A 26634-nucleotide genomic window follows, 5' to 3' on the forward strand; every position below is an offset into this window, starting at 1 on the left:
ACTGTACATATGTCTCTGTGTATTCTTTCGTAGTCCATGTGTATATAAAATATAAAGACATAGTTCAGAAGGATAAACATTAAAGTCAGTATAGTGGTCACTACTAGGGGTGAGAGAAGGAAGAGGAATGTGATTGGAGAGGACTACACTCGAGGCTTGAATGTTTTATTTATTATTATTATTTTTAATGTTTATTTATTTTTGAGAGAGAGAGTGAGAGACAGAGTGCGAGCAGGGGAGGGGCAGAGAGAGAGAGGGAGACAGAATCCGAAGCAGGCTCCGGGCTCTGAGCTGTCAGCACAGAGCCCAACACGGGGCTCGAACTCAAAAACCGTGAGATTGTAACCTGAGCCAAAGTCAGACACTTCACCGACTGAGCCACCCAGGCACCCCACATGTTTTATTTTTTTAACTGGGTAGCAGCTGCATGAGTACTCATTATTCTTTGTACTTGTATGTCTGAAGATTTTATAATAGAATTTTGAACAGGAATAGGAAGATTTAATGAATAGGGTGAATAGGAAGCTATATGACTTCTTGAAGGAAATACGTGCTTAGTGTGAAAAGATTTGGAGAATAGAAATTATGTGAATCCTGTTGTCACAGGAGGGTGGGAGAGACACTGGTCCTTGTCTCACAGAGTCGAAGAATTAATCTCACGGACAACAGAGAGTGAGCAAAGTGATAGAGTCTGTTGAGAGAAAGTGTAAAGCTTTCAGGAGTGAGAGGGGTCCCGACTGGGTAGCCAGCAAGGACTTTTTATTGGGACCTTATCACAAGGTTTGTGAGACTTGATGCGTGGCATCTAGCTCGGGCAGATCAGGAACACGTTTATCTCATCCTCCTTTCTTCCCAAACTCTGCTGCCACTGACTCTTCCTCAGCCTCCCCCCTGCAGCTGCAGCCTGACTCCCTGAAGGTCCCTTACCTCTCCCTGCCTAATGTTAACCCTTTCCCTATTCACTGTTTACCTTTTGGGTTAAGTAAATAGTTAAACACATAGAAGAAAGATCAAAGCAGATCTGGCATGAAATCAGTTCTACCTGACCGAGACATTTTTGAGCCTTGGCAAGTGGGGGTTGATGAACTGGTGGAGGGGAGGAAGTAAAATAGGAGATTCGGAACCTTATGGCTGAAGTCTAGGAATTGTTTATGAATGGGATGTGTTGTTTGATAGTGAACAAAGTAGAATTTGGACTTCTGTATCGTTAGTGATACCACTGAAACATCTTTATACTCTTAAAAATCCTCTGATCTTTCTGAATATTTATAATAAATACCATGCTCCATTTTGATGAAGGTGACTATTTTTCATTACTCAAACACCTATCCGTCACTGTGATTTGTCAACCATAAATGAAGTCCTTGTGAGTAAGAATGAATGGGAAAGAGGGGGATGTGCGTGGGTGGGACTAGAGAAAGACAGGTGAGAAGCAAAATACTCACTGATTTTTAAATTGTTAAGAATACTGGTTCCGAGGCCATTAACGCCATTTACTTCTTTCCAATGGTAATTTGGTCAAATGGAGAAGCATGAGTTATGGGAAGACAGCTTACTTGGAGATTTAACTTGATTTTTAAACCCTTTGGCAAAACTTTTGCTCAGTCTTTTAGTTGGATCTTTTCTTTGCAAATAGAGACTCCTTTAGATTATTGCCAAGTGTTATGGCAAGTATGTGATGTACTCGGGAGTTATTAAAAAATACAGGGGAATCACAGGAATGGTAGTAAACATTATAAAGCTGAGTAGAAGAAGAAAATAGAATCTGAATGATAGCTGGCCCACAAATACTCCTCTTCCAGTAAATGATTCAGCTTTCATGTTTGCCTTCCCTACTGTGGTTTTATGTTCTCACAATTTGGATTCTTTTAAAAATTGGACTTCTACATCATGATGCTTCAATTGCTTTTTTCTCTACCTCATTTCAATTTTTAGCTTTATGTGAGTAAGCATATGATCTTGGCTTCTAGCCAGCCTTCGAATCAGCTGCCGTGGGTCCACTTAGCTGTAGAACAAGGTCTCTAGTCTGACCCCATCAACAGGGACTTTATTATATGTGGACTAGATGAACTCAGTGATGGTGACAGTTACTTGGTCTCATTTTTACGCCCAGCAGTGTACCATCAGCAGAGTGTGATTTCCACCTAATCAGCTAGTACAAGCAAAGATTTGACGGGGTTACCACAGTTTTGATAAGTCTGTAGGCAAAGAATTATTATTAAGTTTAATATCTGGTACAAAGTTAACGTTACTAAGTTTAATGTTTGGCTTTCTCTAGTAACCTTATTGTTTCATATGTTTTGATTCTAAATTTCTACAATGGTATTTGCCCCTCTCTAGTGCCTCTTAGAACCTGTGTTCCCCACACCTCATGACCTGATTATTAATACAAGTACTAACCTTTCTCCAAACTAGTCAGTTCTTTAATCTGGCCTTAAAATAAATTCAAGCAATTGTTCATTATATTTTAGCTTACCTATTACTAATCAGTTGCCGGGAATTGTAACTTAAAGAAAGCACCTACTGGATAAAGGTATTTGTTTGGCATAAATATTTGCATCAAATCTTAAAATACTAGTGTATGAATCTAGGAAACGATGTGTGTGTACAGGCATATGTAAAATTTATTTTTAACAGTAGGCTTAGAGGACATGTTTGCCTTGAAGCACTCTTAAAGTAGTTGGTCTAGAGTGGAACTCTTTAGCATTGCTTTATATGCCATTGAACTCAGACTTAGAATCATGATTGAGACACCCCATAATGCAAATAGAAATGTCCTGAGGTCATTGTGTAATTTTATAGGGCTCTTCACCCAAGCCCAGAAGAAGGTAGTAAATTATATTAGCATGATTAACTCCAAAAGAGCTGGCCTTTTTGGGAAGCCCGCTGAAAATCGAATTCTGTGTGTAGGCACACAGTGTATAGAATAGGCATTATATGGTGTACATATCTACATGCATTTTTCCTTTGATCAACACAGCGTTTAATTAACTGGAATGAAGTCTTCCACAAAATGAAAATATGTCTTGAAAAAAATGGCACCAATAAAACAATACCTTGAAGCTTTCTACTCTGAGTCCCAGTGGATTAGTGATTTCACTTTACATTTGAAATGACAGTATAGTGGTGATTATTGCTCCTTTGGGATGGATAAGAAAAGAAATGGTGCCCAATTTTATTAGTCATTAGTATTCTCTGTTATAAGTGATATGGGAAGCTCTGAAACTGGAAGAACATGGCCTGAATATATTTTTTTAAACAAGTAAATTATCTTTCAGTATTAGTAAAAACGTAGTTTGTCTGCCTTAGAAAAAGAAAACCTTCAAACATAATTTAGCTTGTCTGTCATTTTAAACACTTCTGAAGACATAGCCCCATGGTCCAGGCCCATTTTTCTTTGTCAGGAGATGGTTCGTTGGTTCCTGGGTGAAAGTTTTGACATTTATGCTACATTCTGAGTACTTGAGAAACCAAAGGGTGCCAGTTATTCTGGGATTAAATACTGGTGTCTCCTCTGTCAGTCAAACATTTGCAGTATTCTGTGTATGGTCTGAAATCGTTGAAATGCCCTCTTTCCTTACATATTTTTATTATGATACTATTGATTACCATTCTTGTTAGATTTCTCTTTGTTACTAGTCATCTTTATAGTGTCTTCCATATGCAGTCCAGTCTTTCTCATCCCCACATTTATTGCTGGATGGATTAAGAAATCCATTCCTGAAACTATGTTTTGATCTCCAAGCAAAACAGCCTACTCCTCCAGCTGTATCTCGGTAAGTAATCCTCGCAGTGGAGCGATTGCGCGGAACCATGCTGAAAGTCCTTTCCCTGACCATTTTCGGCTTCTTCCTTGAGTGTTCATCCAGTTCCCCTCCCATCTTTCAACTCTCAACACATACAAAGTAAGGGAAACTGAGCAATCTCATGGCCCCAATCTTCACATACCTGCCCAGTCATGACAGCTTTGAAGTAATAAAGATTTTTATTCCTGATTTTCTTTTTTTTCTCTCTTCTTTTTTTTTTAATTTTTTTTTTAACGTTTATTTATTTTTGAGACAGAGAGAGACAGAGCATGAATGGGGGAGGGGGAGAGAGAGAGGGAGACACAGAATCCGAAACAGGCTCCAGGCTCTGAGCGGTCAGCACAGAGCCCGACGCGGGGCTCGAACTCAGGACCGCGAGATCATGACCTGAGCTGAAGTCGGAGGCTTAACCGACTGAGCCACCCAGGAGCCCCTATTCCTGATTTTCTTGAAGGGGAGAAGAATCACTTTTTAAAATTCATCTGAAAGCCAAACGTTGTAAAAGTCTTTTTTTTCCCCCCCCTTATTAACACAGTATTTATTTGTCTTCCCTCTGTCAAACCCTGAGTCAAGAATTTTCCCCAGGCTGCTTGGCAATGGGAGGGAGGTATTCCAAAAGGAACACACAGGGCAGATGAGACACTGGGGAAAGACCTATGGGAAGTGGAGACAGCTCTGTCACATGGAGAAGAGGACGAGAAAGGCCACCACCATGCAAAAGAGTCCCATGGCCTCCGGGAGGGCAAAGCCCAGAATGGTGTAGGAGAAGAGCTGTTCAGGGAGGGCCTCCTGGCGTAACCAATGATGAGGCTCCCAAATGCAGTCCCTGTCCCAGCCCTGGAGCCAGCCACCCCTACTGTGGCAGCCCCAGCCCCAATGCACTTGGCTGCTGTGTCCTGTCCCTTGAAATGGCGCTGGTTCGGAAGCTGCGGCTGGGAATTCGTGAGGTCGGGGGGTGTGGGACTGCCAAGCTGCCAAGGCTCCATCTGTCAGTGTCTCCAGTGGTTTTAGCGACACTGCAGACAGTGATGGGCTCAGCAGCTGAGAGGTGCTCCTGACCAAGAAGGGACAGAGACTAACTTTGCACTGAGGGGCTTTGGCCGGAGAGTAGTTCCCAGTGCAGAGAAGACGGGGCGGAGGGGAGATCCTCTTCGGATAGCTCTTCCTAACACCCTTCAAGCGTTTTCCAGCAGCCCCTGGTCATCTCTCTTTCTTAAAAATCAGTGTTTCTTAATATTGTCAATGACTTAATCACATTTTTTTTTTTTAATTTTTTTTTTCAACGTTTATTTATTTTTGGGACAGAGAGAGACAGAGCATGAACGGGGGAGGGTCAGAGAGAGAGGGAGACACAGAATCGGAAACAGGCTCCAGGCTCTGAGCCATCAGCCCAGAGCCCGGCGGGGCTCGAACTCCCGGACCGCGAGATCGTGACCTGGCTGAAGTCGGACGCTTAACCGACTGCGCCACCCAGGCACCCCAACTTAATCACAATTATTAAGCATTTGCTTCGTGTCAGACGATGCGCTAACCACATTATAGGCATTATTTTTACTTTGCCCAAGCGGCCTTATGCGGTATGCTCTCTTGATATGTTTGTTGTTTTGGAAGGGGAAACCGAGGTTCAGGGACTTTGAGTTACATACCCCTCGTTTCACAATAAGGAAGTCATGGAACCCTGGTTCAAACCCAGGCAGTCTGATCTGATTCCAGAAGTTGCTCTCTTGATGGTCATATGCACTGAAATCAAACTGTGTGTAATTCTGCCTGTGTCCGCACACTGAGGATAGAAAGAAAGATGGCCATACTCAACTCGGTCTCAGTAGCCTCTAAAAAAGAAAGGCTATTAAAAAAAGGTGGGGGGGGGGGCGTCTATTAGAGGAAGGGAGAAGCAGGATAGCAAAACACTAAGACTTTAGAGAAGAAATTATTTTCGAGCAAAGTTTCAGTAGGTGTGGCCAGATTGTGTAGCGTGGCTCAAGGCTGAAGAGAAAAGAGGAATGGTCCTGAGAGGGTGACCCCTGTACCAGTGCCATCTCATCTCTTGGGAAGTTGTTAGAAATGCAAACTCTCAGTCCCACCCAGACCCGTGGAATCCGAAACACTAGAGGTCAGGCCCGGGATTTTGCTTTGTTGCAAATCCTTACAGGTGATCCTGATATGTGTTCAATTTTGAGAGTCATTGTAAATGCTCAGGTAAGAACACAAGACTTATTTCAAGAATTTGAATATTATTTTCACTTCTCTTCCTTGCAACCAGAAGGAATAGATCTGGGTCTGATTCCACCTTGCCTGTCTCTGGTCCAATAGTATTTGCAAAGAGAAGCAGTTGACAATATATTCTCTTTTTATTTATTTTTAGTTAAAAAAGTACACTTTATGGATAGCAAGAGTCAATGTTTTACCCTCAAAGAGTTGAGCCTCTTTTCAACTAACCTATCAGTCTTGAAAAACTTACTGTTGTTGCCATTATTTAATGTCTGGGTCAAAACCAAACCATTGACAGCTTAAGTCATTGTTGATCCTTGTTAAACTAACAGTGACTGATGTCCATTAAATGTCTACTCATTTTAAAAGTTTGACATGCAGGGGTGCCCGGATGGCTCGGTTGGTTAAGCGTTGGACTCTTGATTTCGCCTCAGGTCAGATCAAGCCCTGCATCAGGCTCTGTTCTGGGCATGAAGCCTGCTCAAGATTCTCTCTCTCCCCCTTCCCCCATGTCTAGAATTGACATGCAATTCTAGAAGTTCTGAATTACGCTTATCTGAGCAACTAATGTTGTGCATCACATCCTGTTATAGTAAAAGCCAAAGGCCTGTCCAGATTCATTTATTATAGTGAAATATGACTGTAGTAAGGATGACTTGAAATAATACTGTCTTATATGAAGATTAACATATGGTTGGTGTATTCTCCACATTTCAGAGATTATCTGTGCTGTTTCTCAGGTCATTAAAAAGCAAAATATAGTACTGATTATGGATCATTTAAGCATGACATTATAAATGTAAAACAAATTAATAGTCCCCCTTACATTTTGGTCTTTTTTTTTTCTTTATAATCTCTTGGGTTTTTTATTGTTGTAGTTGACATTGAAGTGACATAATTTATTGATTTCTTGAAATTAACTGCTTTTGAACAGCACATTAATCCCCCTCTCCTTTTTACTGTGTTTCTATTATATTTATTACAGTTATATTTTAACTTACTTGTTTGCATGTTTTCGAATCTGAAGGCAGAAAATCTTGTTGGTATCCCACGCTTAGGGCATAATTACTGGATTCCTTTTTTTCTTTTTAAATCGTGTCACAAATGGTCCAGTCAGTCGACCCTATGCAATATATACATTTAATAAACATTCACTGAGCACCAACTTTGTGTGTTAATTGCTTTAGGAAACATTCTAAGCACTGACTGGCCTGTACTTGGCTGCATGAGAATTAGTACCTCCGGGCCCCATCCCTAATGATTCAGACACTACAGGTTAAAGACTGGGACCTGAGAAGCTAGTATTTGAAAGCTCCCAAGGTAATTCTAGTGTTCTCTTAGGGCTGAATGATAAAGAGATGGTCCTTTCCCTAGACTGGTTAGTCTTCTTCCTTATCTTTTCTGTTACTCTTTATCTCCGTTCTCATTCTTAGAAACAAGCGAAGTAAAATAGGGAGATGATGGCTTATGTTAATGCTACAGAAGTGGAAGGCACCTTCACAGATTATCTTACTTAACTGCTACAGTTTTTCTGTGAGGTAAATACTATTATTTGCATAATTTTTTTCATAAAGCACCGAAGGTTACAAAATCTTACACAAGGTCATGCATCTAGTTAGTTCTACAGCATGGGTTTTAAAACCCAGAGGCGTGTAACTCGGGAGCCCACGTTCTTTTCCCCTGACATAACCAGCACTACCATACAATGGAAATTAGTTGTTTTATAAACGTGCTACGCTAAACTGCATATATGTGTTCAGGTTTAAGAACAAAGAAAAATGCAAATGGGTCGAATGCTTCATTAAAAAGAGTTCAAATGCTCTAGGAAAAAAGAGGATGAAGTTGATTTTATGTTTGTGGCCTTTGATTTTATTTTTTTTCCCCTGTGCTCTGTGTATTTGTGCCTTTTCAGGAAAAGAATGCCTTTGGCTATTTTTTTTTTATTTGGTGTGTATAGTTTTAAGTAGTGATTTCATTTTTGAGTTGAAACTACTAATATGAAAGACAATGCGTAGGGGTATTGTACAACTTTATTTTTTACCACTATACATTATATATCTCTTCAACTCGTGAAAAGAGCTACCAACATTTAGTGGGCATGTTACTCTGTACCAGGATCTAATGTCTTGGTTTTTTATTTACGTCAAGTATGTTGGCTATTGTTTTTCTCTCTTAAGGGTTTTTAAGGCCATGTATTTAGATTTTGCATAGAATGTTAAAGTTTGGAGGCCGATGGTTAATTTATTTGTGCGTGTCCTGTGTCTATAATACGGAAATTAAAAATAGGGTCATGATAATAACTTAGTCAATAAGAGTAGGCATGTGTTTTACGAGTTTGATGCCATGAATATATTATTTCTTATAAAGGTATGCAGTAACCTTGAGGTTGCTTTTGAAAAGTACTGTTACTGTTAATTAGTATCAACATTCACCTTTTTAGAGCCACACGATATGATGCAAATGTTTGCAAGGGTGAAATCTTAACACACACTAAAGAGGCCAGTGTGAACTATATTTACAGAGGGTTATATTTACATTTAGACTGTTCAGAGATTCATATTCTTAAACTCCTCTGTGTCTTTGGGATGCCCTTTGCCTTAGCCCCTTGTGCAAATCTATGATCAGCCTTCAGATCCACTCCTCAGTAGAGTTTTGCCTGCCTGACCCTTTTTATGCTGAATCAGTGATTAGGTGCGTCACTTCCTGTAGAGATTTATCTGAACGTGTGTCTTCTTTACTACTGTGAGATGTAAGGACCATCTCTAGGTGCTCCAGCAGAGTCTAAAGTATTGCACATTCTCTAAATGTTTGATTTTGGCTTAATGAATAAAGTTTATTAGCTGTTGTAATGGAGAACGTACTAGAGCAATTGATTTTTCGTTATTAGTTGTGAGATACATATTGTGACTCTTATTTTTAGGAAAACTGAGTTCCAGAGTAACTAAAAAGCTTGTTAGAGTCATATAGAAGTTTCCTTAAATTTAGTCTGACACTGTAATCATTTGTCTTTCAATCCTATATACTTTTCAATAAAACAGCATTTGCCAAACTGTTCCAAAAGACATTAGTGCCCCAGGAAACGTAGCTGGAGTCATGGCCTGTAAGGGACAAGACAGAACTTAGCGGGGAGAAACCCTTGCTTAAATAAAATGTAGTAGTTTTTTCTTGGGGGGGGGGGGGGATTGTTGTTTTTTTTTTTTTAAACTCCAGGACTTTTCTGAACTATAATGTACTGAAGTGCAGAGTGCCAGAAAGATTCATATAACATAGAGTATTTTACGAAGTTACGTGTTAACCCCATCTTTAAATTTACTCTTCTCTTGAGAGACTATTTTTTTTTAAAAAGATACAGTTTAGAGAAGCTGCACTAAATGAATTCTGTATGATGTTGATTCAAGTTCTTTATATCAAAGTCATCTTGATTTTGTGTGTGAACAAAAGAAATTGAAAGATATTGGTTGTGGACTACTCTTTTCCTGGATTTGTCTCTGATTTACTCTCTGAGTTTTGCAAATTCCAAAAGTGTAGGAAATCATTTCCATTTGTTCATTAATAAAGAGGTTTTCTGGGGAAGACACATGTTAAAATATCCAACCTTGGAATTTGTGATTTTGAGCCTGTAAGTCTATTGTTTTGCTAATAGGTCCTAGTCAACATGTATATGCCAGATAATATTACAACAAATAACAATGGACAATCCACGTTCATTTATTTTACTGAATTTATGTTTTATTTCCTGAAGTAGGTTGGCTTGGTAATTGTTTTTTATATGGAGACTTAGTTATCCAATGTGGTCCAAGGAATATTGCAGGGACCACTCTATGTTGTAGTTTATTTGTTAATAAAGGGAAAAAAACAGAGTTCTTCTCTGCTATTAAATATCATCTTGATAGTATCTGTTTTAAGAAAATTCAACTGATTGGGGCGCCTGGGTGGCGCAGTCGGTTAGACGTCCGACTTCAGCCAGGTCACAATCTCGCGGTCCGGGAGTTCGAGCCCCGCGTCGGGCTCTGGGCTGATGGCTCAGAGCCTGGAGCCTGTTTCCGATTCTGTGTCTCCCTCTCTCTCTGACCCTCCCCCGTTCATGCTCTGTCTCTCTCTGTCCCAAAAATAAATAAACGTTGAAAAAAAAAAAAAGAAAATTCAACTGATCAAATTCAAATCCTAGGCTTAACGTGAATTACAGTTTAATTACAAGAGGGCAGTTAGAGGTAGTTGTGATTTCAGAAGGAAATCTCCAAAAGCTAATGGAGATTGTGGTTTTGGGGAGAGAATCCACAACGCTAGTTGTAAAGAGAAAAGAACCCATTAGTGTCCAGGGTAATGAGTGTAAGGGACTATTACTGCCATCACTATATGGAATTCGTGATGGTAGAAGGGACAATTGAGTTTTTATAGTTTCCTCCAGGGACTAAGTAACTTAATTTGGTTAAATGTAGTCTGGAAAAAAAACATCCACACAAAATAAATATTGTGACTTTGAGATTGAGAATACCTGGCCTATTTGAATTTGAAAAGGAAAGGGGAGCTCCAGCTGTGAATTAGTGTGGAAGCAGTGTGACCAGGGACAACAGGCTCCACCATTTTCAAGCTTAATGACCTTGCACAGCTCACTGTCTATATTTACTTAAAAGGAAGTGGACTATGACTATAATTCTGATTATAACCTAGGAGTGTAAAAGAAAGTAAAATAAATATGTCTGCAGCTGATTTTTTAGATGACGTAAAGGGTACCTGGGTGGCTTAGTTGGTTGAATATTGGACTTTGGCTCAGGTATAATCTCACGGTTGTGAGTTCAAGCCCCACATCAGTCTCATTGCTGTAAGTGTGGAGCCCACTTTGGATCCTCTGTGCCCCTCTCTCTGCCCCTCCCCTGCTTGCGCTCTCTCAAAAATATTTTTAAAAAAGAGAAAGAAAGAAAGAAAGATCATAGGACTGATTTTTTTTTTTTAGTAAATATTCCAGATCTGATCATCTAATTGAATTTTATCCATGAAACTCCTTAGATTATTTTTTTAATATAAAAAACTCTACCAGGGCACCTCGGTGACTCAGTAGGTTAACTGTTCCACTCTTAATTTTGGCTCTGGTCATGATCTCAAGGTCATGGGATCGTGCCCTGTGTCGGGCTCAGCATGGAGCCTGCTTAAGATTGTCTCTCTCTCTCTGCCAATTTCCAGTGCATGTACTCATGTGCGCTCTCTCTCTCTCTCTAAAAAAAAAAAAAAAAAAGGCCACCCTTGCTCCAAACATTTCTTTTTAAGTTTATGTATTTATTTTGATAGAGAGAGAGAGCAGGAAGGGCAGAGAGAGAGGGAGAGAATCCCAAGGGGGCTCCGCACCATCAGCACAGAGATGGATGTGAGTCTCGAACTCACGAATGAGCCAAGAGCTGGACGCTTAACCAACTGAGCCTCCCATGTGCCCTGAGCTGAAACCAAGAGCTGGACACTTAACCAACTGAGCCTCCCCGGTGCCCCTAAACATTTTTTTTTAATCTTCCTTTGGAATTACCTTACAGAAAATGTAAGGACCCAAAGGTTAAGTACAATTGCTTTATATATCTTCATATATGTTATATATACTTACATATAGTCTATGTGTATGTACACATGCACACATATTTTTATAACGCCAAATGAAAGTACCTAATTTGTTCACTTTTATATTCATTAGAGGTTTAAATGTTTTTAAATGATCCAAAAAATCTGTAATAGACAAAGATATGTAACAACTTCACTTTTTTTTAATGTTTATTTTTGAGAGAGAGAGCGTACATGCACGGGAGGGGCAGAAAGAGAGGGAGACAGAATCCGAAGCAGGCTCTGAGCTGTCAGCGCAAAGCCCAGCGTGGGGCTCGAACACATGAACCATGAGATCTTGTCCTCAGCCAAGTTCGATGCTGTACTGACTGAACCACCCAGGCACACCACCATTTCATTTTTAAAGGCAGTTTCTGAAGTAGAATAGTTTTAACAGTGTCAGTACCTCTGAGGTTAATATCTAACATCCATAGGCAAGTATTTTGCACGACTTCTATTTGGATGTTTACATTATCGTATTTTTTTTAAAAAAAATAGCAATTATCTGGGCCACCTGAGTGACTCAGTTGGTTGCGCGTTCGACTTCGGCTCCGGTCATGATCTCACGGTTCCTGGGTTTGAGCCCCTTGCCGGGCTCTCTGTCCTAACAGTTCAGAGCCTGGAGCATGCTTACGATTCTGTGTCTCTCTTTGCCCACCCCTAGCCCCCTCCTCTGATCCTCGCAGGCAGGCGCACGCACTGTCTCCCCTTCAAAAATAAACATTGAAAATTTTTTTTAAAAAACAGCAATTATATTACAGCATATTCTTACTTGGTGAAAGAAACAGGACAGATAGGCAGGGAATTTGTGAATAAAATGCAGAGATGGGTATCAATGAAAATAAACAGTATGTTAAATTGGCAAGTGGTATTCCATCAAAGGGTTAAAAATACCTAGCAAGTCTTAATTTGCCGAATTCTTAATTCGTCGAATTCTTCTGAGTAATTAAAATTAAAATATAGTCCTAAACTTCAGAAAATTTCCATTATTCGCATAACTCTTATCCTCCAAAAGACCTGAGCAGAATATAATAGGACTGCATAATTCACAATCTCTGATAGGATCATCTGAATTGGAGCTGAGTTGAAGCATAGTATTACCTTAAAGATTTTAATGAAATTGAATATTAACACAATTAAACAAGATCAACCAGATCAGAAGCTAACAATCAGATCATTTTAGGCACTGTTAAAGAGCTTGCTTCCACTCGGGCTTTGCTGTGCCAGTTGCTCATGTGCTGTATTTGTGTATTAAACCATATTTTCTACCAGACCGCATTTAGGTAGAAGTTCCGCTGCATTTATAGCTTTAAAAGTGGTTCAAGTTTTTTTTAAAGACAAAAGTATAGTATTCACTTGGCCTTTCTGATAACGTGTTAATGGACTTCCCTCCCATCCAATTTGAATCGTCACTTGATGACCATCCTGTGGATGTATGCATGATGCATGCAGATTTCTATGTGAAAAATTACACATGTGTATACCTTTTTATTTTATTCGTTCCATTAGCCTCAATATAATTAAATTATTATGATGAAAACATCCAGTTAAACCATTTCCAGCATAGTACCTTTATAAGAATTTATAAAGTATATGTATTTTATAAGAATTTACAAATTTGATTGATCAGTTACAAATGCCTACTGCAAAGGTGATACACACACATATGTATATTTGTATTTGTGTGTACATGTATACAACTATACAGACTCCTAGGTCAACATTGAACGTAGCTTTTGGTTGCCTACTAAGTGTACAGATCAGCACTCTCCAAGAGAGAGATAATATGAGCCACGTTAGGAAAAAAAAGGGTAAAGAAACAGATGAAATAAATTTAATAATATTTTATTTCACCCAACACATCCAAAATGTCATTTTATTAATCTTAAAAATAAAACTCCCAGTTATTTTATCAGCAAAAATGGGTTTATTTCGGAATACCAGAGAATTGCAATTGGAGACAAGCAAGCTATGTCAAAACCAGAGGCAATTCCAGAAAACCAAGGAAGGGTACAGAGAAGGAGGAGTTGGGAGGGCTGTTACAAACAAAAAGCCTATTGGAGTGCCAAGTATCCTTGTTTTTCCCGTGGCTGAGTTGTGAAGGTCTCTCCTTGACTGGGCTGTTGCTGAGGGAGAAGGAAAGCCTTTCTTCTGCCTGCTGGGAGAGTGAAGTCTGTGCCCAAGGTCCTTCTCTTCCTGTGTGCGCCCCCTGCTGGTCTCCATTCGAAATGAAACTTCCTTTCATTAATTTTCCACAATTTCCACCTGTAATTAATATAAAAATCACAAGATATTTTACATTCTTCTTTTCATGCTAAATCTTAGAAACCCGGTGTGTATTTGACACTTAGAGCACATCTCAGTTTAGGCTACCCACATTTGACTTCACAGCTAGCTGCACGTGGCTTTTGCCGCCACTGTATCGGACCACGCAGTCACGTCCGCGTCTACGCCCAGCGTGAGGGGCAAGGAGGGTCGGGATTTTGAGAACAATGCAGTTGGGATGAAATCAGAGATCATTTAACAGTTTCTCCAGTAATCGCTGCTTCCTTACTATAGAAAGTTCAAAAACAAGAAAACAAAACACAGGGTAGGGAAAAAAAATAGCTTTCTAAATATACATGGAGGCAAAGACTATCTGCCAAAGAGCTGCCTGAATTATTTTTCTTTGTTTGCTGACAGAAGCCACATTTTCCAAATTCAAAGTAAGAACCACAGAAAGCTCCAGTCCTTGCTGATTCCTTCTCAGGTTGGAGAAGAAAAGTCTGCCTGCCTCCCCGTTGGAGCCATCAGCAGCTTTCCTGAACACTCCTGTTGGGGAGGGCTGCCCCCCCCCCCGCCCCCCAGCAGCTCTGAGGGGAGGTGTGGGGTTATGTGAGTAATCCGCTTCTCAAAAGAGATTGCAAACAGAAGATTCTGCAACTTTAGACTCTTAGGCCCAATTCATATGAATATGAAAGGGGGTGTCTTAGTCCCTAGACTGGGCAGCTTAGGAAACAAATTTATTTCCCACTGTTGTGGACGTCGGAAGTCCGAGGTCACCATGGTACCAACCTGGTTGAGTTCTGGTGGTGAGTTCCCTTGGTTTACAGGTGGGCCACCTTCTTGCTGTGTCCTCACATGGTGGAGAGGACGCGCTGATGTCTCTTACTCTGCGTAAACGAACCCTGATTCCATCGGGATGCTCCATTACCATGACCTTATCTAAGTTTAACTACCTCCCAAAGACCCCACCTCCAAATAACCATCACATTGGGCTTCAGTGTGCAAATTCTCGGGGGGCGGGTGGGGGACACAAACATTCAGTTCATCACAGAGGAACTGCTTTCGTATCTCAGGTGTTCACTGTCTCCATTTCTGGTAAAAAAACAAAACAAATCAGTTCTTACGCTAGTTTGTGTGTACATACATACTCAGTGGCCTTTTCCTACCTGTTTGTTTTTTTTTTTCTTAAACTGACAAAAAATTGAAGCCAAGGGACTCATTTAGCATATAATTAATTGTCAGGTGCTTTGATAGAAATCAACTTATACTGGTGATTAGTTAAGAAAATGACAAAAAACATGGGGCACCTGGGTGGCTCAGTCGGTTAAGCGTCCGACTTTGGCTCAGGTCAGGATCTCATGGTTTGTGAGTTCAAGCCCCACAGTGGGCTCTGTGCTGACAGCTCAGAGTCTGGAGCCTGCTTTGGATTCTGTGTCTCCCTCTCGCTCTCTGCCCCTCTCCTATTTGCACCCTGTCTCTCTCTGTCTCTCAAAAATAAATAAACATTAAAAAAAATTTTTTTTAAATGACAAGACACTTGTTAAGTAGAAACAAAGAAAAAGAGAGTTGACAATGGTATACCAATTAATTCGATTACATTTCCTATTTTAGATTATAGAAATCTGTTCATTTTCCCCCCTCAACTCTCAAATGCTTATTTCTGAAAAATGTATGTTACCATTTTTGTTTCTGACAGATACAAGGACTTGAAATTTTGAAATTCTGCTTATCTTAAGTGACAGTGGACAATTACTTAGATAATGGAATAGTAAAAATGGTACTTGAAATTTGCATGGTGCTTTATAGTTCATATTATTTGTAAAGTGCTTTTTTGAAATCCTCAAGATAGAACCTAATGAAAACCCTCAGATTTCGAGAACTTTTGAGCCTGGGCCACCCAGCTGTCAGCCAAGATAAGTCCTGCTTCTGACTTAGAAAACCCTTAGCTCTTCTATTAGAATGCAGCTGACTTTCCTGATTTACAAGAATTATAGGAAAAAGAAGACAGAAAAGTAGAATATGTGGTCAGTACGGGAAAAAGAAATTCTTCATAAGTGACTTACAAACTAAAACGAATGATTAGCTTGAAGCTCAGATTCAGTTGAAAATAGAGTTTGGGAAAGAACATCTATTCCGGTTGGCTACATAGGGCCATACTGATTGAAAGGGTTCCGTAACTTATCTAGTCCTAATAAGAATTTCTTTGTCACTGAAAAAGAGGAACTGACTTGAATTGATGTTGTCTCAAGGAAAAAAGCAACCAGTGTGTTTATTCATTAAATATTTATTGAGCATGTATTATGTTCTGGAGAACAAAGACAGGAATGTCCGCCATCATGGAGCTTCAATTCTGGTGGAAGAGAAGTTTCTATTTCACTGAAGGCACTCTGCTGAGTATTTGATACTCTCAAAAGTCCTACCATGACCATTCAGCCTCTAGCATTATCCTGTTTCCAATTTAAAGATGAAGAAACTGAGTCTCAGTAAGTTGCTCAATATTGCACAACCAGTAAGCCCCAGGAATGGTAATTAAACTTTGTTCTGTCTGACCCCTTTACCCAATGGTTCCACTACTATTCTGTCTCCCAGGTCACCCTCTTTATGAGAGTACCTTTCCAAATGTCAGCATTTAATAATGTTAGAACCTTGTAAGTCTGCTCATCCTTTAGTTGCTTTTATTCAAAGCAATCATTTTGTAGTATTGGGCTGAGCTTTATCTTCAGAAGAAATTACATGTGATGTGTCTAGTCTATTTGGTTGCACAAATGACTGCTTCCCCTCAGTAACAACAGGACGGTTCTTAATGGGCTCTATCTTCAGGATGTGATTTTGATAAGCAGTTGCCTCTTTAATAGCATAGTCTGTCATAGCAAAGGACAGCCCATTATAATCAGGCAGCGTCCGCCAAGGTTGACTCTGGTGGCCATACTATAGAAATAGATTTTGTGAAGGAACAGAATTCAGGAGGTGATGTCAAGAGAAAAACGTAAAATGGATAGAAAGGAGGCAAGACAGAGCCACACTTCCTGATCGGCTACAGTGAAACGTGTTGCATGCTGATGATCCCCAGCAGTTTGTTGTTGGGCTCTGCCCTAGCACGTAGAGTTGTTACCTGGATAATCATCTTCTTTCTTAGCAGATTAGGGTTTTGACTATGTCTGGCCCAAGGGAGGGGGCGTAGTCATGTTTAGAATGTGTTTGGCCGAATCTCAGACTTTACGTACTGGAGGATTACATCTCTTGGTTGCCTGTGTGAGCTTAGCGTTGTGTTTAAGATTTCCCGGGATGCAGTCATCACTACCATCATGTGTTTTCTACTTCCTTTTTCAGGGAGGTGTGAGATCCTCGTGTCAGGGTAAAGAAGCTGGGGCTCTCAGGCCTGATTGCCTTGGTGCCACTCTCTTCCTGGCTCTGAAACCTTGGGCAGATGACTTACGGCTCAATCTCTCCATTTCTTCATCTGTAGAACGGGGACAGCAGTAGAACCCGCTTGATAGGATTTTTGTGAGTGAAGCACTTAGACCAATACGTAGCCCCCGGTACATGCTACATGTATTAGGGGACTGTTATTATAATGGTGGTTATTATTACAGACGTGTTATCATGCTACACGTAAATCGGCCACCATTATTTTCTTAGCATCAAATGGCAGGTGAGCAAGAACACTGACCTTTAGATTCTTAGCACTTTGCCTATGAATGTTGGCAATTTTGTATCAGCCCTGGGAGACCTTGTGAATTTAACAAAACAGTGCGTGGGGTAGTTGTCAGGCATCTAGGACACAATATGTGCTATTTTAGGCAGTTGGGTCTGCTGTAACAAAAATGCCATAGGTGGCCAACAGCAGCAATTTATTTCTCAGAGTTCTGGAGGCTGGAAGTCCAAGATCAAGGTGCCAGCAGATCTGTGTCTGGTGAGGACCTGTTTCTTGATTTGCAGGTGGCCGCTCTCTTGCTGTGTCTTCGCCTGCTGGAGAGAGATCATCTCTCTCCTGACTCATAATGGCCCTCACCTCGTTCATGAGGGCTCTACCTTCATGACTCCATTACTTTGGGAGGTCCCCACCTCCAAATACCATCACACTGGGGCTTCTCAGGACTTCAACATGAGTTTTAGGGGGACATAGCATTCAGTCCATAGCACTTGGGGAGAAGCACGGTAGCAACCGCACATGGGTAACGGTGAGGCTCACATCTCAGATTGGGGTGGCCCTCAGGAATATGCTCATCTCCTCTGCATCGGACCTTGTAAGGTGCCTTCCTGTGTCTTCCCTCTCATTCACAGCCCTGCGGCAGTACAGTTGCTGTGGCTCATGTTGTAGGTGGGGATTTCTCAGAGAGGCGAGCTGAGTTGGAGATGGAAACCAGTTGGGATATAAACTGGTGGTTGCAGATATGAAATGCTACTATATGAGACCTTTCTGTAACCCCAGCTATGTTTACTGTACAATCAGACAAAGAAGCGAATTCCAGAGTAGTTGCTACTGACTTCCTCTTTGTTTTGCTTTAACACTATTGCCACGTGCTTTTTATTTTCCTTTTTGTAAGTAATCCTAAATCAGATAACCATGTCACGTTAGCCTGAAAGTTAAGCTATGTCAGGCTTAATTCTATCAACGGCAAAAAATAAAAACGAAGAAGGAGGAGAAGAAAAGGAAAAGCCATCACCACCAAGATATCAAACATTTTACAAAATGAATGACGGGCAGGGATAAATTTAGCACAGGGATAAATTTAGTGGAGTCGGTGGGGGGTGGGTGGGGAGCGAGGTACGACATGCCATACCGTCCCCATAGAACAACAGCAGTAGAAAATAAGCTATATCATTTTTTACTGACTTCTTCTTTTGGTGATTGAGGCATTTCGTTGCACAACCAGGAAAATAATAGGTTACTCTCACAATGGGAGAAGTTTAACAAATGCTCAATCATTCACCTACATCATCACTGTCGTTGGCGAGAGCTTTACTGTATGATATTGATGCCTTGCTTCTTTCTTATTGCCGTATTCTTTTCAGATTCAATCTGTCTGCAATGGGCCACTAAACATTTCAATTTGCTACCTGTAGAGCTGGATTGCAATGTTCAGGCTGAAATGAGAGAGAAATGGATTTAGTGAAACTCAAAGCAGAGACTTCCATGGATTTTTGAAGAAGAATGCACAAACTGAAACCCAGATAAGATACACGTGATCACTTTTGAGTGTCTCAAAGAAGTACATGGCATTAAGCAATTCATGGATGTTTATAGGGAAAATAGACTCGACTAGATACTGATGAGACCCCCTGCAGTCTGAGGACCACAGACTCTGCCGGCCTGGGGTCTGCTCGCCTATAGTCGGTGCCATTATACTAGCCCTTGAATACTTCTAATACTGTGCCAGTTTAGGCGCTCTTAAGGAAGCGTAGCTAGTGAAGAAGACGAAGTCCAAATTATTTTCTGGCCCCATCAGACTGAAAGGAAGGATTCCAGAGTTGGGAGAGAGGTTTTCTCTGCTTTGCGATTATAAGGGAAGACAAGCTGACTACAGAGGAGTGAAGAACCAAGAGAATCACAGCCCGCTGAAACAAGAGCCTTGGTTTTACCATTCCTGCAGCCCTCACCACCTTTGGGACTTACTGTCACATGAGAAAATAGATCCTCTTCCTGGTGCTGCTGAAAGCATGCTGATGTGTAGATCACCTTGGATGTTTTTATATGTCTCTCCTCTGTCGCTGTATGAGTTTGAGAAAGACATCCATCTTTGGGCCTCACTTTTCTCTTCTATGTAATGGGGTAGGTTGTATCTGTTGATCTCCAAAAAACTTTTTGTATAAGCCTGATTTCAGTTAATGTTTTTTTCCTCCATATTTGGCCTTTCTCAAAATCCTCAAAAGAGCCACTGGTTCTTGGTGGCTTGAGTAAATAGGGGAGAGCTAGAGGACAGAACACCAATTGTGGGTAGCCTTGCACTGAGCATTCTAGGCTTTGGGCTGCCAAGCCGGTTACTTGGGGATTTCAGGGGTCTCACTGTTCTCTTGTCTCTTGCTGCCACCACTGAACACTCCCAATTGGAAATGGCCTTTCTTTACCTGACTGTAGACTACAAAAATGGATCTGTCTGTGACTCGTTCCCTGTTGGCCCTGAAGTAGCCATTAGAGTCTTTAATGGTTTCCAGTGATTGGGGAAGAGGGGTGGTCATATTGGGAGTTCAACAAATGGGAGAGATCCCAGGTTAGAGATTAAAAGTAAGAGTAATTTAGAATCTTAAACATAAAGGCCCCCCTGTATTTGGAGTGAATTTAGGGACTTGAAATTTTTTTTTTTTTGGCCTATTCTTGCTCTTCTTTTTTATTTTTCTCTGAATTCCTACTTCTTAGGGACTTTCTGTCCTAATTGTGATAAATTCAAACATGGTGCCTTCTTCTGCATTTTGTGTGTTATTTCACCAGACATTGCTTGTTTGTCTTCTCTTCACTTTCAGGGGCATTTGGGTCTGGGGGGTGGGGGATGATGATGCTAGAATGCTAGAGCCTTGAATTATCTTACTTGGGGAGGAAGAGCTATTTGTGTTACAGACACAAACTAGGCAGGCTACTTCTTGTGGAAACTCTTAGTCTTACTGTAGAAAGCGTATTTCTTTATAGGAAAGTTGTTGTCCAAGAGCCATATTATTTCTTTTCAAATGGGGAGCACTATTTATAGGTGATGCACAGTCATTCAAGCAAATAGCTTTGCCTTGAGTTACATAGAAAGTATATCCCAATCAAGAGCTTTTTTTCTTCTTGGGGCTCCTGGCTGGCTCAGTCGTTTGAGCATCAAACTCTTGATTACAGCTTAGGTTGTGATCTCACAGTTTGTGATATGGAGTCCCGCATCAGGCTCTGTGCTGTCAGCACAGAGCCTGCTTGGGATTCTCCCTCTCCTTCTCTCTCTGCCCCTATCCCTCTCACACTCGTGCGCCCACTGTCTCTCTCTCTCTCAAAATAAATAAATACGCATTTTAAAAAATAAGTTTTTTCTTCTTAAAAATATTATAGGCAAGTTCTCAAAGACTATATGTTAGACTGCTACCTTCAGAGAGGTTTGTCCTAGTGTTGATACTTAGCCAATATTCTTTTTCTAGAAGCATTCCATTCATTCAGCAATTCACTCAGCAAATATTTCTTGAATACTTCCTGTGTGCAGAGCACTGCTAAGCGCTGGGGACAGAGCCATGAAAAAGTTGCCATGGGACTCTACCTTCCAGAGGCTTTCAGTATGGTAGAAAGAGCAAACGTAACCAGGGATTGCAAGGGCTTGTTAGAGTGGGAGTACCTGTGTGCATTCACTCTTCTGTGAGCACAACCTATTTATACACGTGCACTTGGAAAATTTGGAGAGAGGAGAGCGCTGCTTTGGAAGGATCTGAGAGCAAAGTCCTCCCTGATCATCTTGGCAGGATGCATTTTGCACATCTGACCTTAACTGTTAGACTTGAAGATTTAAAGTGATTTTTTTTTTAATTTTTTTTTTTAATTTTTTTTTTCAATGTTTATTTATTTTTGGGACAGAGAGAGACAGAGCATGAATGGGGGAGGGGCAGAGAGAGAGGGAGACACAGAATCGGAAACAGGCTCCAGGCTCCGAGCCATCAGCCCAGAGCCTGACGCGGCGCTCGAACTCACGGGCCGCGAGATCGTGACCTGGCTGAAGTCGGACGCTTAACCGACTGCGCCACCCAGGCGCCCCTAAAGTGATTTTTAATAAAGATCTGGTCTCCTGCCACGAGATATACAAAGAAAAATACCTTGGGATTGGAGCTTTCTTCTAGAGTATTTTCGTGTAATTAAAGAGTGGATTTTTTTACATTAATTTTAGAAAATGTTCTTTAAAAGTAGCTTTCTTTATTTGGCAATATTTCACACCAGCTCTATGTTCCTTAGACTCAGATATAAATAAAGAAACAATAAACTATTTTTAAGTTCATTTTAAGGTTTTTTTTTTGTTTTGATAGCAAGTAATTGTATTTGATATTTTCCATAGATTCAGATTTAGCTGTAGAAAGAAAGAAAGAAAGAAAGAAAGAAAGAAAGAAAGAAAGAAAGAAAGAAAGAAAGAAAGAAAGAATAAGAGAGAGAGAGGAGAGAAGAGAGAAAGAGAAAGAGAAAGAAAGAAAAGAAGGAAAGAAAAGAAAAGAAAAGATCAATCCAGACAAAGATGAATTGTTAGAATTTCTGAAAGCTTCACTACTTTTTTTATGTAACCTTTCAGATGGCTCATGCCAAAGAATGAAATAAGTAAAATTGCCCTTTTCTGTGTGATTCAAGGTTAATAACTGGTAAAAGAACTTTTGAAAATTAAGTGAGCTTTATAATTTTACAAGTGATAGGAATAATCTCCTTTTAAATTAGCATTATTCATTTATCAACTCTTTAGTTGATATACTTCTCTCATTCAGTTGTAGAAGTTTTCTCCCTTTTAGTCTGTTTTACTCATCAAGGCCCAACAAAACTGTGAGTGTTCTGTGTGTGTCCCCCTTTCTCCCCATACCCCCAGTCTAAAGCTCTCCAAGATCTTCTCCCCCCCCCCATAGATCTGTATGATTTTATTATAATACAACACTCATATATCCATCTTTCTGCTATGTTAGGAGTTCCTTGTGTCAGAACAGTGTTCTTGTAAACCCAGGCCCAACATAGGGCTCAGTATACAGCAGGTGCTCATATGTATGCAATGAGTGGATGAAATGCCTTCTGAAGAACAAAATATACATACAGACTTAACACACATACAGCCAGGAAATCTATATTAGATGTGTGGTGTTGCCACTGTTGAAGGTGTTAAGTGTATAGGGTCCCTCCCCTACATTTGGGAAACTTAAAATTTCCATGAAATCCAAATGCATATTTGTGGAAAAGATGCCCAAACTAATGATACATAGCAAAGATGTGCTTTGTTCAGACACCGAAGGGTAGCCTGTGCTGTTGTTGAGAGGTTCAAGGATCTCCCTTTGCTAAGGAGAGTCAGGAACTTTGTCATTTGAGAAATGAGATTTTAGCTCAGTCTTGAAAGACTGGGTAAGATGTGTGCGAGAGGGTGGTTCTGTCCATTAGGTTCCATCTTGTTATCAATTCAAAGACTGATTGCACAACCTCACGCAGCATCAGTTAGGGAATAGATTTTACTGGGGAAGAGGAATACTTACACAGCTAAGTCAGCAAGACAAAAGAAAGCACGGTTTCCCCCCATTCTCCATCATCCCCCAGAGCAGTGTATGGGGGCTTTGGCTCTGGCGAGCTTTCAGAGTGGTTTTGAGATCTCCTGTTATTCTGCCTTACCATCACCAGGAAAGAGAAAGCATCCTTGTCATTGAGGGAGCACTGGGGCTGCTTAGGTCCAAGCAGTTCAGTTTGGAGTCCCAGCTGCCTCTAGAAGTTGTCTGAGAATGTCAGCTGCCTAGTCTCTAGATGCTTTCAGACCCATGGGAAGTCTTAGTCTCCTCTTCTGAAGGACAAAACCATCAGTGCTGTGGATAACTAACCTTCACCTGGAGTGCAGTCCCTTCTGTTGGGAAAAAGGTGTTCACCTGCTCCAGCTAGTGTGTTTCCAGGCAACACTGAGTGAGCTCTGGGGGTCACCATCAGATAATCCTGCTCAATGCACAAGAGTGGTCAAGAGTTTGGGGCCTGGAAGTAGAGACCTTAATTCCAATCCTAGCTGGCCTGCTTACTGGCTATGTGACTGTAGACCCTTAGTCTCTCTAAGCCTCAGTTTTCGGAGATGGAATATAATAATAATAATAATAATAATAATAATAATAATAATAATTGATTCTTCATAGGGTTGTAGTGAGATTAAATAAAATAGACAGGTAGCACCTAGTAAATGTTCAGTGAACATTAGCTATAAAGGAAGGATAATGATTCTCCAAGAAAGGTGGGAAAGGTGAGAATGTGTGAGAGCAGGCGTGCTCTGGGGACAGTGAGTCGACCAGTTTTGTCAGGCTAAGGGCTCATTCTGGGGAGAATAGGACTGGATTTGTGGTGGGCCCTTAATGTAAGACTGAAGAGTCATCCTCCCATCAGTTTGGAGCCAGTGAAGATTTTCTTGTCAAAATATGACATGTAGAGGAATTTTTCAGAAAAATAATGTGGTGGTAGGCACTCCAGGTATATTAAAAGGTAAGGAAACCGAAAGCAGAAAGACCTTATAGGCTAAAAGTAATTTATCTTCCAGGAAGCTCTGGATTAGAGTTGCTTGAACTTTGACTTCCATTCTGTCCGCCATTAGCCTTCACCCAGTGAGTTATAATCCCAGTTGTAGTATGCTTTCCGAGCCGTGTCCCTCCGCTGTTATTCTTGACTGTGTGCACAGCTTGAGGCTTAGCATTGTAAAAACAGTTAAAAAACCATTTTTAATAAAGCACAGTTACAAATAAAAATACTGGGAAGCAATATGTACGAAAGGAGTGTCTTAGAAGTGGGTTTTGGCGATTTCTCATTAAAATGAGTTGACAAACTTAGGAACAGTTCTACCCCTTTTCAAGAAATAAATATTCTTAATTAGGGAGAGTTTTATAAAAGTTTGCAATGTCTTGTTTACCATTGTTTTCCAACCCTGCTTAGTGTAGAGCTTTATAGAAACTAGTCAAGAAACGATGGATGAATGAACGAATGAATGAATTGATGGGTTGCAAAAGAGTTCAGAATTACTGCCTAGAATAGTCTTTTCTTTCTTAAGTGAATTTATCCCTGAAATAAAATACGGGATTTTGAGAGAGTACATTATCAATAAAGGATTGTGTTCTGGGCCTTGGGCTACTTAAGATCTCTGAGCCCTAGTTTTCTTATTTGTAAATACGTGTATTACACCTATTTTGCTACGAAATGATACTTAAAAGATAGCAAAAAATAGTTCAGAATTATATTTAAATCTGCTAAATATGCAGCTAATAGGGGTTATCGTTTCAAGAGTGTTGCCTGTGAATTATGAGAATTTAAGGCACAACCACCAATAAAGAAACCACCTTTTTTTTTTTTACCTTGAAAATTAAACAGCCAGTTAATTTACCAGCAAAATAGGTTTATTCAGGAATAGCAGAGAAATTGCCATTATTAGACATGCAAACTGTGAGGAACCGGCAAGTCTGGAGAACAAAGGAGAGGTGCTTGCTTGTATAAAGGAAAGGGGGGAGGCTGGGGAAGGGGTTGCCTTGACTAAAAAGTCCAGTGGAGGAGACCGGGAGTGGTGGCTTCTCATTGGCTGGAGCTGTTGCTGGGCGAGGTGGAAATCTTTCGTCTTGCTGGGCTAGTCGTAGGGGAAGCCTCTTCCTGCTGGAGAATGCAAGGGACGCGTGTGCCTCTGGGGATCTGCAGTCGACTACAGGTAGTGTGTGAGAGCTCCCCTCAGGGCTTCCCCGCTCCGTTTCAAGTGAGGCTTCATCTTCACAACTTTCACATGCAAACCAGTCAGCCTTAGGATCTGATTTGGAAGGTATTTTTCTTATTCACACAAAGCAAAAAGAATTAGTTACTTGGCGGATAGCTTAGGTTGTAAAATGTCTAGAAATTTCTGACAGTGTAGATTTTCCTGCCTCAGTTGTTTCCTGTTAAAATATCACGGGGGGGGGGGAAACCCCAAAACTTTTAAGAGCAATATTTTGCTTAACTTGCTTATATCTGTGGCAGTCCAGCTGTGGTGTTTAGGAAACCGTGTTTCCATGGGAGATAAGCAGAACATAGACCACTTGGAGATGTAGAAAAATGAACATTCGGGCAAGGGTATAGGTAACTTGGATTGACTTGGATCGCCATTTGAAATATGCCACCTCAAACACGGCAATTTTATTTGGGGCTTAAATTTATCTGATAATTTTAAGAGAAAATAATTTGGGGGCTAAAATAGAACTTCTTAGTATGAATAACACCCTTCAGTTTTCCTAAGTAGCTCAGTGTTGTTTGATGTTACAGTTGTCATTTTGCTGTATTCCTTTTGCCTCAGTAAACTTGTCCTTACATTTACTATCTATATACAATTAAGGGGGAAAATGGAGAACTTGAAATTCAGAGACCTCATTCTTTTTGTCACTAAATTAATGGACTGGCCTTGGTTCTGGGGGAACGATGAGAAAATGTGGATCTTCATTTCCATTTTTTTTTCATTAAGAAAAACATTCGCATTTTGTACATTTATCACCAGTGGCATCACCTTGCAGTTTACTATTTTCCATACTCTTAGGAGCTTATTATAAAGAAAAATACTTTGGAACATCATCAAGCATACATTCTGAGTGTTACCTGTTGGGGGTTCATACGGTGTCCTTAGAGAATGAACCAGGAGTCAAAATTATAATTGGAACCATTAATAAGATTTTAAAAGTCTCTTAATAGGAGGGCAGTGTGGTGTGGCAAAAAAAAAAATGTTTGGAAGTCAAGAGGTCTCATTCCTATTCCTAATATTGTTACTGTGTCAGAGAACAGAGTTTCTCTCCTTCGATGTAGGTCTTCGTAAGATTTAGAGAAATAGAAATGCAGATAGATGTAATGCTGGGTGTTAAGATGAAGTTCCTGAACCCTTGTAGTGAGTTTCTCACCCCCTAGTGAGTCACGTGTCTCTTCTACACGTAGCCACTTGGCAGGTATACGTGGTAAGAAGATGTTTGTTGGGAGACAGTTTTCCATGGGTTTCTTGTGTTTCTGCACGTCTCGTGAACAGAAAAGCACGGCAGGTTTTTATTGGAGACTGTCTTCTCAATGATAGTTGTTCAGTGAACAGCCTTGGGATAAGGAAAAAAAAAATGTCTCCTCTCCGGA

General features: G+C 40.5%; 1 protein-coding gene and 1 pseudogene across 1 annotated transcript in view; one reads left to right on the plus strand and one right to left on the minus strand.

Moving 5' to 3' along the window:
- Positions 1-26634, plus strand: part of EXOC4 (exocyst complex component 4) — a 754752-nt gene that overhangs the window by 405986 nt on the left and 322132 nt on the right. The gene's annotated exons all lie outside the window — the stretch shown is intronic.
- LOC122486525 lies at positions 4330-7025 on the minus strand (annotated as a pseudogene).

The sequence above is a fragment of the Prionailurus bengalensis genome, chromosome A2, assembly GCF_016509475.1.
Source record: "Prionailurus bengalensis isolate Pbe53 chromosome A2, Fcat_Pben_1.1_paternal_pri, whole genome shotgun sequence".
Lineage (NCBI taxonomy): Eukaryota > Metazoa > Chordata > Mammalia > Carnivora > Felidae > Prionailurus > Prionailurus bengalensis.